We start from the raw sequence: 14,419 nt of genomic DNA, 5'->3' as shown, positions 1-14,419 counted from the left end.
TCTTGGTGTAATCTGAACACTTTGACCTGTGGGTTTTTTTTTTTTTTTTTTTTTTCCACCCGGCACAGATCTGGGAGGCTTGACCCTTTGTGTGCTGTGGATCCCAGACAAGGGCCTTCTCCTGCTCTGAGGGACAGTAGGCACCAATGTCAAGGCTGTTAATCACATGTACCTGCCGCTTCTTCAAGACCTCGTTGCTCTTTGTCACCGCAGTCAGCTATCTGGTTTGCAGTGCTTCCTCCATAGGGACAGAGCTGCCATTTGGGGACAGTAAGCTAGAGAGGTTTTTCTTGAGAGCAGTTTGAGAGTTGACAGTTTAACTTCAGCTGGTGTGAGGGACATGGTTCTGGGATTGCTCTGATTTGGTGAGCTTACTGGTCTTCACAGATAGACTGGGGGAAACATATTGTTATAACCTCCATGGGGGCAACTTAGCAATAACTGTAAGGTGACATTCATAGGACACATATTCTCCGTCATTGTCAGTTGGATGTCCCTGTATTATGTCAGAAACTGGCACACTGGCTCCCAGTTGCCCCAAGACTGAAGTGCAAAGAGAATATTTCACCATTTTATTTTGATAGGCTCGCACTGTAGCCCTGACTGTCCTAGAACTAGCTCTGTAGACTAGGCTAGCCTCAACTCACAGAAATCGGCCTGCCTCCTCCTCCCAAGTGCTGGGATAAAAGTGTGTGCCACCATACTTATAGCATTTCATTTTTAAAGAAAGCAGGCGGGTAATGGCGCAAGGAGGAACAGGCAGTCGGACCTCTGTGAGTCCGCGAGTTCGAGGCCAACCTGGTCTGCCGAGCTAGTTCTAGGACAGCCAAGGCTACACAAAGAAACCTGTCTTGAAAACAAGAAGAGGAAGAAGAAGAAGAAGAAGAAGAAGAAGAAGAAGAAGAAGAAGAAGAAGAAGAAGAAGAAGAAGAAGAAGAAGGGAGAGGGAGAGAAAAGAAAGGACAGAAAGAAGGAAGGAAGAAAAGAGGAGAAAAACAACAGGACAACACTTTATTCTGGATGATTTTGACTCACAGAAGCATTATAAAGATACAATAACAGTTCCCAAAGACCTCCTCACCCAGTTTCCCTTTGTGTCAATGTGTGACCATGACACATTTGTTAAAAGCAGGAAACTAGGGGCTGGATAGATGGCTCAGAGGTTAAGGGCACTGACTGATCCTCCAAAGGTCCTGAGTTCAGTTCCCAGCAACTACATGATGGCCCACAACCATCTATAATGTGATCAGATGCCCTTTTCTGGCCTGCAGGTGTTCATGCAGGCAAAGCACTGTATACATAATAATAAATAAATAAATCTTTAAAAATAAAAAGTAGGAAACTAGTACTGATATATTGTGCACTAATTTCCAACTTTGCCCTTTGCTAGTTTTCTAACATTCTTCCTTAGCTCCAGACCCCATTGCAGGTCCCTACCTTTCATTAGTTTTTTTAGCCACCTGTGGTTGGTGACACTACAGAGCTGTACCGCCTCTGCAGCTTTATACTGAGAATATTATCTGTTCCAAAATAAGTAAAAAATAAATAAATAAATAAAAAGAAAACCGCAAGGAATCTTAGTAACAACCCAGTCAAGCGTCTCTTTCAGATATGGAAAGGAATTCTCAGAGCACCACCCTCAACAGCCCCTAGGCTAGAAACCAACAGGGTGGAGAAGAAGGCTGAGAAGAGGGCCTGCATCCCCCCAGCGCCCCCACTCTACCCACCCCCCACTCCACCACCACCACCCCCCCGACTCCCCGCCCCCACACCCAGCAGGCTTGCGGTCAGGCCTCAGCTGTTTCTACTATTAATGTTTTGGTTTGGCTTCATCCTACATAATCTTGTAAGATCCATCCATCTTGTGTATCAGCAGTACGCTTCCAAAATCAATTAGGGGCTGGAAAGCTGGCTGGCTCAGAGGTTAAAAATGGCCATAGCTCTTGCAATGACCCAGGTTCAGTTCCCAGCACCCGTTTTGAGTGGCTCACAACCCTCCCGCTCGGAGGGAACTGGCGCCTGAAGTCAGTGGGCACATATACACACACACACTTGCACAGAGACACATAATTTGAAACTAAATCTTTGTCAAACAAATTGCAAAATCAAATTTAAAAACAACAACAAAAGCAGCTCTTGGCAGAACTTTGCATGATGCCTAAAAACCCATTCACAAAAGCAGGTGTTTTCCCTTGTGACCTGTACTTACTCAGAAATGCGACACCAACTCACTCTCTTCAGGGAAACACTGGTCTAGTTTCATGCCGACTAAAAACTTGCTTCAGACTCTTAGTCTTCCTGCCCAGGTGCTGCTGATGGGGGGCGGTCTGAGGGTGAAGTGTAGGCTGGGGTACAGTGAGCGGACACCCTCATTTCTCTGCAAAGTATTAGAGAACCACTAAAGGCAACGGTCAATACATATGCCTTTGGCTGGCTTTTCCTTGGACTTATCCTGAGCTTCGCAAGAAGGAAGAAGCCAAGTCTTGTCTCACGCAAGGACTGTACAAATCTCCCGAGATCCTCTAATATGTGGAAATTCACCAAGTGCATCTCAGGGGAGGATGGGATCTCAGTTGAGAAAACACATATGCATCCGTAAGATTGGGCTGTAGGCAAACCTTCAAGGCATTTTCTTAGTGATTGATGGAGGAAGGCCCAGTCTGTTGTGAGTGGTGCCACCGCAGGGTTGGTGATCCTGGGTTCTGTAAGAAAGTAGGCTAAGAAAGCCATAGAGGCAAACCACTAAGCAGCACTCCTCCGTGGCCTCTGCATCAGCTCTTGCCTCCAGGTTCCCACCTGGGTTGGGGACGGGCCATATGGCCAATGTTCATCCATCTTGTCAGAGCCTAGGTTCCTATTTCTCCAGCAGTCTATCATTTACCAGAAACCAGCTGACCCTGTTGTGGTTCAGCAGTTAGACACCTGTTGTGGTTTATTGTGGGGGACGGTCATTCTAAGACCCCCGGGCTACTCCTTTCTGGTTATAAACTAGCTTTTTCAGTAAGACTACTGGTAAGATCAGATTAAAGGCCAGCTGCCTGCAAGCAGCAGTTCCAGGAACTTTTTCCTGACTTACCAGATCTTTTACAACTTCCCTTTCTCTCTGGAATTTCTCTCTCTTCTGCAATTATAGCAGCTGTAAAGGTAGACACCTGCTGGAGCAGTCCAGAGTTAGGTATCCATAGCAACCCTCGCTTACGCAAATACCCATGCCTCCGTGCCTATAAAAACTCTGTGAAATTTTTCAATAAATGGGGCTTGATCAAAGACTTGCTCCCCTTCTTCGTGTCTTGTGTTCTGTCCCTATATAGGAGAATTCTCCTCCCGAGCGTTAGTCAAACCCCGGCAGGCCACGTCACACCTGGGTTGAGTTCTTGCCTTGGCTTTCCTCCCTGGGCTGTCTTGGGATGTGAAAGCCAAATAAATTCTTTCTTCTCCAAGTTGCCTTTGGACATGGTGTTTCACCATAACTAACAAAGAGAGTCTCCAGTTTGTTTGGGAAAGATTAGGAGGTGTGGACTTGTTGGAGATGTGTCCCTAGGTGTGGGCTTTGAGGTTTCAAAGGACTCTGGCAATCCTCAGTGCTCTCACTCTGCCTCCTACTTTCAGATCAAGAGGTGAGGTCTTAGCTGTTCCTGATGCTGTCATGGACTCTAACCTGCTGACACCATAAGCCCAATGAAACTCTTTTCTCTTGTAAGTTGCTGTGGTCTTGGTGTTTTGTCACAATAGAAAAGCAACTGATAGAGGATCCAACCCAGGAAGAACATGCTAAGCACTCACCAGCCCACTGAGTCTCCTAGTTCCTAACTGGCTTTTTTTTTTTTTTTCAAGACAGGGTTTCTCTGTGTTATCTTGGCTGTCCTGGACTCACTTTGTAGACCAGGCTGGCCTTGAACTCACAGTGATCCACCTGCCTCTGCCTCCTGAGTGCTGGGATTAAAGGCGTGCGCCACCACTGTCGGCTTCTTAATCAGCTTTTAATGCTAGAATCCAACCTTCCCTCCCCTCCCCTTGTGGCAAACCCTATGCTTATGAGGGGCAGATAGAGGCACAGGCCAGACAATGACAAGACTGAAAGCTCAGAAAGACTCACAAACACTAAAACTTGCTGAATCGCTTTCAAAGCTGTCGAGGTTCCAACAGCAAACAGCTGGCCACTCAGAGCCAAACGACATGATCTGAGGAGAGCCTAAGAAAAGGACCAACTACAGAAACAAGAGCAACACGTGAGGCAGATGAAGGGTGAGGTTGCTCCCTGAGGCCGGACCCGTGGGGACAATCGCCACCAAGGTTGCACCAGGGATTTCTGGATGAGAGCTATGCAAAAGCCACTTGGTAGGAGCTAGGGCTTGCAATAAAAAATAAAATAAAATAAAAATAAAAGACCCATAGGTTGGGGCTGGAGAGATGGCTCAATGATCAGGAACACTGGCTTCTCTTCCAGAGGACCGGGATTCAAGTTCCAACACCCTCTTCTAGCCTTCATAGGCACCAGGTGTGCAAGCGGTGCACAGACACACACACAGGCAAAACTCTCATAACATATAAAATAAAATGAAAGACATGACCTGTAGAAGAGCCATTTTCATGATCCTGCTGGTTTCTGCAGGACTGCAATCCAGCCAGACACAGCTGTGAAGCCACAAAAGCCACACAGACACAGCAGACACATACAGAGCACACCTGAGAAAGTCAAGTGTGTGGCTCCCACATGGCAAAGAGGAAAGTGGTCTAATCCAACATGGATTACCCAACCAGTAGAAATGTTCACTATTTAAAAATAATTTCAAAGTCAGGCGTGGCGGTGTACCCCTTTAATCCCAGCAATCCAGAGGCACAGGCAAGCAGATCACTGTGAGTTCGAGGCCAGCCTGGTCCAGAACAGCCAAAGCTACACAGAGAAACTATGTCTCAAAACATACAAACAAACAAACAAAAAAGATATAAAGGTTTAAACAGTTAAGAAAATAATTTCAATAATGAGTATTCTATCTACATTATTTCTAACTCCTCCCTTGTCCCTCCGACTTTCTCCCAAATTCCTGACTTCTTTAATTACTGTTGCTATTCATACACACATATGTATGTATAAACATTACCTGCTAAGTCTGCTTAGCATTTCCTGTAGGTATATGCATTTAGGGCTGAGCACTTGGGGTTGGATAATGTATGAGGGGTCTTATCTCTGGAGAAGACTGATTCTTCCTCTCTCAGCTGCCATTAATTGCCTATAGCCCTTCCTCTTAAGTGGGCATGTGAGCTCGCCCAGCTGTGTTGGCCTGTCAACTGGGGTTGCCATGTACAGCTCATGCCTAGGTGACCATGATGTTGAGAGTTCATGGCTGCAACTTTCCTCTCATATAGAAGATATTATCTTACAGCAGACTTCCTGGTCCTCTGGCTTTTAAATGCCCTGCCCCCTCTTCCAAGATGCCCCCTGAGCCTAAGGTATAGGGGTTGTGTTGTAGGTCTGTCAGTTGGGGTTGGGCACCCCACAGACAGCTGTGGTTTTGTGTTATGGTCTCCATCCATCTGCTGCTGTTAAAAAGATGCTGCTTATGGGACTGCGACAGCACAGAATGTGTGACAAGGGCCAGGCCTGGGGGTTAGAGATGGTGCATGCTGGCAAGGTTTTGGGGACTTGGCCATCATCAGAATATGCACTTAGGGGAAAAAAGGTTTTAATTCTAGTGAAAGTCTAGGTGGCGAAATGTTGGGACAGGGCAGCTATGTAGAGCTCTTCCTACCTAGTTCATAGGGGAAGAAGTTGAGGTGATTTACCCTGGGTTTAAATTCGGTGGTGGGGGCTGGAGAGGTGGCTCAGAGGTTAAGGGCACTGCCTGCTCTTCCAGAGGTCCTGAGTTCAATTCCCAGCAACCATATGGTGGCTCATAACCATCCGTAATGAGATCCAGTGCCCTCTTCTGGTGTACAGGAAGAATACTGTATACATAATAAATAAATCTTAAAAAAAAAATAAATTCAGTGGTGGCACACGCTTTTAATGCCAGCATGTGGGAGGCAGTGGCAGGTGGAGCCCCATGAGTTCGAGGCTAGCCTAGACTACAGAGCAAGTTCCAGGACAGCTAAGGCTACACAGAGAAACTCTGTCTCAAAAAACCAATAAATAAATAAATAAATTCGCTAAACCCTGTCTTCAGGACTTGTTGACTCTACCTGCCTTCTTCTGAGGAGGTAAGTACAAATAAAGGACCAGCTCTACCCCCCCAGAACCTCGGGCTCTCTCGCGATGTTTCCTGTGTTCTTCTGGACATGCCCCGTCTCCCCAGAACCTCGGGCTCTCTGGGGATGCTTGCTGTATTCTCCTGGACACACCCCAGCACCCAGACACTAACTAGCAAAGTGTCTCAGGAAGGTGAGCGTGTGCGTGATAGTTTACGTTATTTATCGTGGGGGAGGGGCACACATGTCATGATGCACTTGCAGAGGGCAGAGAACAACCCGTGGAGAGCAGTTCTAGGAATCAAACTCTAATCAGCAGGCGCCTTTCCCCGTTGAGCCATCTTGCTGGCCCGTGATGTCGCACTTTGTTCAAAGCCAGTGTAGATTTCAGGCAAGTGACCAGTTCTGTTCAAATATGCATTTGAGAATCCTTCCCAAAATAAAGACCCGGAGTCCTAGAGAGCTACCCTGTGACTTCTCAGAGACGGTGTGCCTAGTTGCAGGTTTTCAGATGTTGTGACAGCTCATCATTGAACTCTCCTGTGCCTTGAAGTTGAAATAATGAGCAATTAAGAGAGAGAGTGAAAACTACAGGTAGGTGAAAATTAACACAATGTGAGGGACGCGGTGCTGATTGGGAAACAGGTTCACTTCCTATCTTTAGAAACCAGCTGATGTGTGTGTGTGTGTGTGTGTGTGTGTGTGTGTGTGTGTGTGTGTGTATGTATATATATATATATAATCTTGGAAATAATGTTCATCGCCATTTATAAATTTTCCTATGGCTTGTACTTGAAAAGCCAAGGAAATTCGAGGTAGGCCATTAGGGGTAGCCGGCCTGGTCACTGCCTTACTTACTTCTTCAGAGGATCTACGGGGCGGGCAGCAGCTCCTTTTCCTCTCTGAAAGCTGCCTGCCAGGCAGGGCTGGATTAGAGCAATGCTCCCCATTTTCTGCTCACGGTGTGTCTGGGTTTCCCAGACCCTGCTTTGGAGCCCGGCCTCTTTCCTGTTTATTTGCAGATGCACCAATTCCAGACTTGGGAGTATCATGGCTCGACTTTGATGTGTCCCCCACAGCCTCCTGAATTGAAAGCTTGGTCCTCCAGCTGTTGGCCCTATTGTGAAAGGTGGCGGAAGCCCATCCATAGGAGCATCTTCTTGAAAATTATATCAGTCCCTTCCCACTTCTGTGCTTCCCGCCTGCTGCACACTCCCGTTACTATGGCGCTCTGCCTCACCACGGCCCCATGGACCAAGGACTGTGAGCAGAAACCATGAGCTCAAAACAAACCCATTCTTTCTTGAGTTATCTCTGGCGTTTTGTTACAGCAAAAAGTCTTCACATAGGGTTTAGTGCAAACAATGGGGAATGTTTTTCCTGGACCCTCAAGACCCATTACTAAGGAAGCCACAGGGAGATGTCTTACTTATGGTTTCTGTTGTGGTGATGAAAGGCCATGACTAGCCGGGCAGGGGTGGTGCACTTCTTTAATCCCTGCACTTGGGAGGCAGAGATGGGTGCATATATGTGAATACAACAAGGCCATCCTGGTCTACAGAGTGAATTCTAGGACAGCTAGGGCTACACAGAGTACCCCTGTCTCAAAAAAACAAAAACAACAAACAAACTAACTAACAAACAAAAACCCAGCATTCAGGAGGCAGAGCCAGGCAGTTCTCTGTGAGTTCGAGGCCAGTCTGAGCTACAAAGTGAGTTCAGGACAACCAGGGCTACAGAGAGAAACCCCGTCTCAAAAACCAAAAACCAAACAAAACCAAAACCAAACCAAACCAAAACAAAAAAACAAAAACAAAAACAAAAAAGGAAGGAAGAAAGAAAAGAAGAGAAAGAAACACCACGATTAAAGCAACTTAGGGAGGAAAGGGTTTATTTGGCTTACGTATCCTGAATCACAGTCCGCTGAGGCAAGCCAGTGCAGGAGCTGATGGACATGGACAGGGGCCACTCACTGGCTTCCTCCCCATGGCTTGCTCAGCCTGCTTTCTTATAGAACCCAGAGGTGGCCCCACCCACAATGGGTTGAGCCCTCCCTCACCAATTAATAGTTAAGAAACTGCTCTGTAGGCTTGTGGACAGGCTGATCTTATGGGGGGGGCACTTTCTCAATTGGGGTTCCCTTCAGATGACTCTAGGCTGTGTCAAGTTGACATAAAACTAGCTAACACAGAAAACCATCATAACGTGGCTTGAGAAAGAAAGGAAGCTGCTGTGCAGAGCTGGTGTGGAATACATGGGGCAAGGGCTTCCAGGAGCCATGGTGTCTTACGTTACTTTTCTATTGCTGTAGTAAGACATCATGATCAAGGCAACTTTTAGAAGAAAGAGTTTTGGGGTTAGGTAGATGGCTCCGTAGTTAAGAGCACTGGCTGCTCTCCCAGGGGACCCAGGTTCAATTCCCTGCACCCACACAGGTGCTGGCAGTTCACAGTTGTCTGTAACTCCAGTTCCAAGAGATAAGACACCCTCACACAGACATGCATGCAGGCAAAACACCAATGCACAAAAAATAAAAATAAATAAATTATTTAGAAAGAAAGAAAGAAAGAGAGAGAGAGAGAGAAAGAAAGAAAGAGAAAAAAGAAAGAAAGAAAGAAAGAAAGAAAGAAAGAAAGAAAGAAAGAGGAAAGAGAGAAAGAGAAAAAAGAAAGAAAGAAAGAAAGAAAGAAAGAAAGAAAGAAAGAAAAAGAGCCAGGAGCAGTGGTGTATGCCTGTAATCCCAGAACATAAGAGGCAGAGGCAGGAGGATCTCTGAGTTCAAGGCCATACTGGTCTACAAAATGAGTCCAGGACAGCCAAAAGAAACCCTGTCTTGAAAAGCCAGCATTTGAAAATAAATAAATAAATAAAATCTCTGAAGAAGGAAATTGAAGAAGACATCAGAAAATGGAAAGATCTCCCATGCTCATGATTGGGAGACTCAACATAGTAAAAATGGCCATCTTACCAGAAGCAATTTACAGATTCAATGCAATCCCTATCAAAATACCTACACAAATTTTACAGACCTTGAAAGATCAATTCTCAACTTCATATGGAAAAACAAAAAACCCAGAATAGCTAAAGCAATCCTATACAATAAAAGATCTTCCAGAGGAACCTTCATCCTTGATCTCAAGCTGTACTATAGAGCATCAGTAATAAAAACAGCGTGGTGCTGGCATAGAAATAGAAATAGAAATAGAAATAGAGGTTGCTCAATGGAATTGAATTGAAGACCCGGAAATAAATCCACACACCTATGATCATTTGATTTTTGTCAGAGAAGCCAAAACCATACAATGGAAAAAAGACAGCATCTTCAACAAATGGTGCTGGCCTAACTGAATGTCTACATGTAGAAAACGAAAATAGATTCATATTTATCACCCTGCCTGTATAAAACTAAAGTCCAAGTGTATTCATCACCTCAACATAAAACCAGATACACTAAATCTGTTAGAAGAAAAGGTGAGAAAGAGCCTAGAACTCATTGGCACAGGAGACAACTTCATGAACAGAACACCAACAGCTCAGGCTCTAAGATCAACATTTAATAAGTGGGACCTCAGGAAACTGAAAAGCTTCTGCAAGGCAAAGGACACTGTCAATAGAACAATTCGACAGCCTACAGACTGGGAAAAGATCTTCACCAACCCTACATATGACCGAGGGTTAATATCTAATATATATAAAGAACTCAGGAAATTAAACACCACCAAACCAAATAATCCAATTAAGAAATGGGGTACAGAGCTAAACAGAGTATTCTCAGCAGATGAATATTGACTGGCTGAAAAACACTTAAAGAAATGCTCAACGTCCTTAGTCATCAGGGAAATGCAAATCAAAATGACTCTGAGCTTCCATCTTACACCCATCAGAATGGCTAAGATCAAAAATTCAAATAACAGCACACGCTGGAGAGGATGTAGAGAAAGGGGAACGCTCCTTCATTGCTGGTGGGAGTGCAAACTTGTATAACCACTTTGGAAATCAATCTGGCGCTTTCTCAGAAAATTGGGAATAGTGGTACCTCAAGACGCAGCTATACCACTCCTAGGCATATACCTGAAAGATGCTCCAACATACAACAAGGACATTTCCTCAACTACATTCGTAGCATGTCCTAGATGTCCCTCAACTGAAGAATGGATAAAGAAACTGTGGTACATATACACAATGCAATAATACCCAGCCATTAAAAACAAGAAAACATTGAAATTTGTAGGCAAATGGATGGAACTAGAAACAATCATCCTGAGTGAGGTAACCCAGACCCAGAAAAACACGCATGGTATATACTCACTTAGAAGTGGATTTTAGCCCAACAAAAATGTCCTCTGAGAGACTCCACCCAGTGGGAGACTGTGACAGATACTGGGACTCAAAGCTGGACTCTGGGCAGAGAGCTGAGAGTTGTAGGGAAGAGTGGGGGTGGGGGTGGGGTGGACGGTCCGGGAGGGAGCAGGAACTCCAAAGGGAGACCATGAAGGCCTGCGGATCTGGACACAGGGAGGCCTGTACAAACTGATGCACCAGCCAAGGACAGCACAAGCAGAAAACCAAGACCCCACGTTCAGATGTAATGGATGGACTGTCGATTCTCCAGGGGTCGGGGGCGGGGGATCACACCTGGTGGTGAGACTTCATGGCAAGCACCTTTACCCACGGCTATCTCACCAGCCATGACCCACCTTTTTGAAGAGTCGTTCTCTGGTGCCCAGCCTCTTGGTATCACCTGGGACCCCAGAAGAAACCCTTGAGACCAAGGCCCAAGCGGTGTCTCAGGGAAGCAGGAATCTGCTACTTGCAGGTCCCCAGAGGCCACCACTCTCCACTTGAGTCCTCGTCTCAGGGAGTAGAACCAGGAGTCCACAGAGTTTCTTTGGTTTCATTTTTAAGATTTTAAAGCTTTTGCCAGGCGTGGTGGCACACGCCTTTAAATCCCAGCACTCGGGAGGCAGAGGCAGGCAGATTGCTGTGAGTTCAAGGCCAGCCTGGTCTACAAAGCTAGTCCAGGACAGCCAAGGCTACACAGAGAGACCCTGTCTTGAAAAACCAAAAAAAAAAAAAAAAAAAAAAAAAGATTTTAAAGTTTTTATTTTACGGGTATTTAGCCTGCCTGTGTGTCCATGCACTACTTGTTCACCTGATGCCCATGGAGGCCAGAGGAAAGTGCTGTACCCTGGAACTGGAGTTACAGTTGACCGTGAACTACCAGGTGGGGGCTGGGGATCCAACTGGAACCTTCTGGAAGAGCAACCAGGGCTCTCAACCTCTGAGCCGGCTCTATATCCTACACCCACAATTTAAACCCTATCCAGGGTAGGAGTTGCTCATGCTATTTCGTAGACTCTGCTTTCATTTTATTAAGCATTTTTGTTGAGCCCAACTATCCAATGAATGAACGGCAAGCACATCTGGGCACACACCGAGTAACAGAATTATTATGCCAACAGGGGAAGGAGTTCTGCAGGTCCATAGCTACAACTAGACAATGCTAGCGCTGGGCTAACGAGGGCATCAGAACGCAAAGTGAGTTCACTGATTGCAGCTATGGTAAATAAATAGGTGTGTGCAGCAACTAGGAAAAACAAGCCAAACCTGAAATGCCTGCCTTGCAGAGATGCACTTAGATGTGGCTCTCCTTGCCTTCAGATTTTCCTGTGGTGGTGTCCTTGGGGGAGAGAAAAAAAAAAAAAAAAAAAAAAAGCAGGGAAAATATTTTGCATGTTGTATTTGATTTCTTATTGCTGTCATTGCTTGTGTTTTTGAGACAAGGTCCTCCTCTATAGGCCAGGCTGGCCTTGAACTTGCCATGCAGCTGAGGATGGCTTTGAACTCCTGATCTTGCCTCTACTTCGCTATTCCAGCATAATGTTGTGATTGAAATAGCTTTCCCCCTCATCTCTGGCCTACCTGCCACCTCCATGTGTGTATCAAGTGTTCATTGAGGCACTGCCTCAGTTAAAATCAGAGTCAGACACCCAAGCCCTCCCCTCCCATGAAGAACTCAGATTTGGTCCCTCGGCTGGTCTGATCCATAGTCTACTATATCCAGAGGCAGCTTAGAGTCACCTGGGTGGCGGGAAGGAGGCACCACATGCATTACTTTGGGCTCATCCGTAGGGCCTGAGGTCCCGAGGGCCTCAGCAACAAAAGCAGACAAGACTGTGCCAGCCTTTCAGGTCTGACAGCGTCGGGTCCACTTTGAACCAGGGGTAACCCACACTAACCCCCCAGGCAAACCTGAGTTCTCTATGTTGTATCAAGAATCACTCATTTTCCTTATTCCAGGGGTGCTGGGGAGACCAGCTGTGCTACCAAGAGACATTGGGGCTGCGAAGACCTGGCTTCCTCATTTCCACGTCCACAGAAGATGGAGACTGTAGCTTACTTGCTCCGGGCGGGGGGTGGGGGTGGGAATGCGGTTGAAAGGGCCGGGAGGGGGGGGGGGAGAAGCAAGCTTCGGGAGTCAGTTTATGGGTGCAGCTCTGTTCTGCATACCAGCCCCCCCCCTCCTCCAGCCTCCCCACAGACCATGAACGCTCTGCTCAGGATCCCAGGCTGCTTGCTGCCAATTACAAAAGGACTCTTAACTCCGTTTTCACAGCCCCTTGATTGATAGCGCTGGTGAGTGAAATTATAAGCCTTAATGATCACGTTAATTTTGGGGGAAAGAGAAGCGGTCAGGAGAGGCCCTCAATCACAGACTCCGCAATCAGCGGGGTGAGCTCAGTGACAGGCCAGAGCAGGAGAAGAGGGAAGAATTAACTTTTTAAAAGGTCACCAGAGAGTAGGGGGAAGAGCAACCAGACACAAGGACCAAGGCTCACCAACAGTCCTGAGGCCTGAAGATGCACCCGTCCTGTGCTGGGGCATTTGGACCTAGCTACAGCTGGAGACCCTTGGTGTTTTCACAGTTGTATCAGGCTGGCATCTAGCTCAATAGCTGGGCACCTGGCACAAAGCCCTGGGTTCAACACATAACACACACACACCACACACACACGCGCGTACAACATGTATATAACATATACCTGACAACATACTCACACATAACACATACACACCAACATACACGACACACAACACACAAAAAGGCACACGCAAAACACGTTCACATAGTACACACACAACACATTCCCACAAGACACACACAACCCAGTCACACTACACACACACACACCACATACTCATACACAACACACACACTGCTGCTGTCTAGGCCATACCTCCAGGGAGGCTGATGTAATTGGCCTGGGCTGCAGCCAGGATACTCAGTTTTTATAGCTCCCCAGGTGATCTCAGGAGCAGCCAAGGTGGAGATGGACTTGTCCGATTGGAAGGATTTGGGAGGGAGGCCAGTAGCCAAGGTTAAGCACATTTGGAAATGGGCTTAATCTCATTAGTTGAAGCAGCAAGAGAACTTCTGGTGGCCTCCTGGGCCCACTGGACGATGGTGATGATGGGATATTAGAAGGAGGGCAGGTAGGTCTTGCTCAGCTGGATGTTCCTTTTCACAGATGAAACCCAGAGACGCAGAGAAGAGAGAGTAGCTCAGCCTTTTGACCTTTGCCCGTGTTCCTTCCCCCAGGCCCATGGCTGAGGAGACACCCAGACCAAGCAGGGTGGACAGGCTCTGTCTGTCTTCTAGCCTTCATGACCCTGGCTCAGTGTCCTGGGACACAGACACCAGAAGATGTTAGTGGCACTGGTACCCTGGGCAGAATAAGGCCACCCTGCTAGTTTAAAGGGCAAAGCTAGGACCTTGGTGTCCTCCTGACATTGACTCTGCTTGCGGTTTCCAATTGAGCATCGTAGCACTTCTGCACGACACAAAGATGCCAGGATGCGTGGCAGCACTGTGGTTTCTCATCTGAGTCTGATGGGCCAGCTGGCTGCGTGCAGCTGAGTGCTCGTGGCCTGCCCCAGCGGGCCCAGTGGAGGTTAGCAGCATTTGGAGAAAAAGAGCTAGCACATGTTCCAAAAAACCTACAAGCACTACTAAAAATGCAGACCACGTGGGGAATAAGCCATTTGTCATTTGTGGTAAGGGTATTGGAGTTAACTCAGTTTAGGGAGAGTTACTGGCTGGCCTGCTGTCCCTGCAGCCTACCCAGTAATTCCATCCCTTCTCCCTCCCTCCCCCGGGGCGGGGGCGGGGGCGGGGGCGGGGGGCGGGAGTGTGTGTGTGTGTGTGTGTGTGTGTGTGTGTGTGTGTGTGTGT

This window comes from Acomys russatus, chromosome 21 (genome assembly GCF_903995435.1).
Source record: "Acomys russatus chromosome 21, mAcoRus1.1, whole genome shotgun sequence".
Lineage (NCBI taxonomy): Eukaryota > Metazoa > Chordata > Mammalia > Rodentia > Muridae > Acomys > Acomys russatus.
This window is presented reverse-complemented; position numbering follows the sequence as displayed.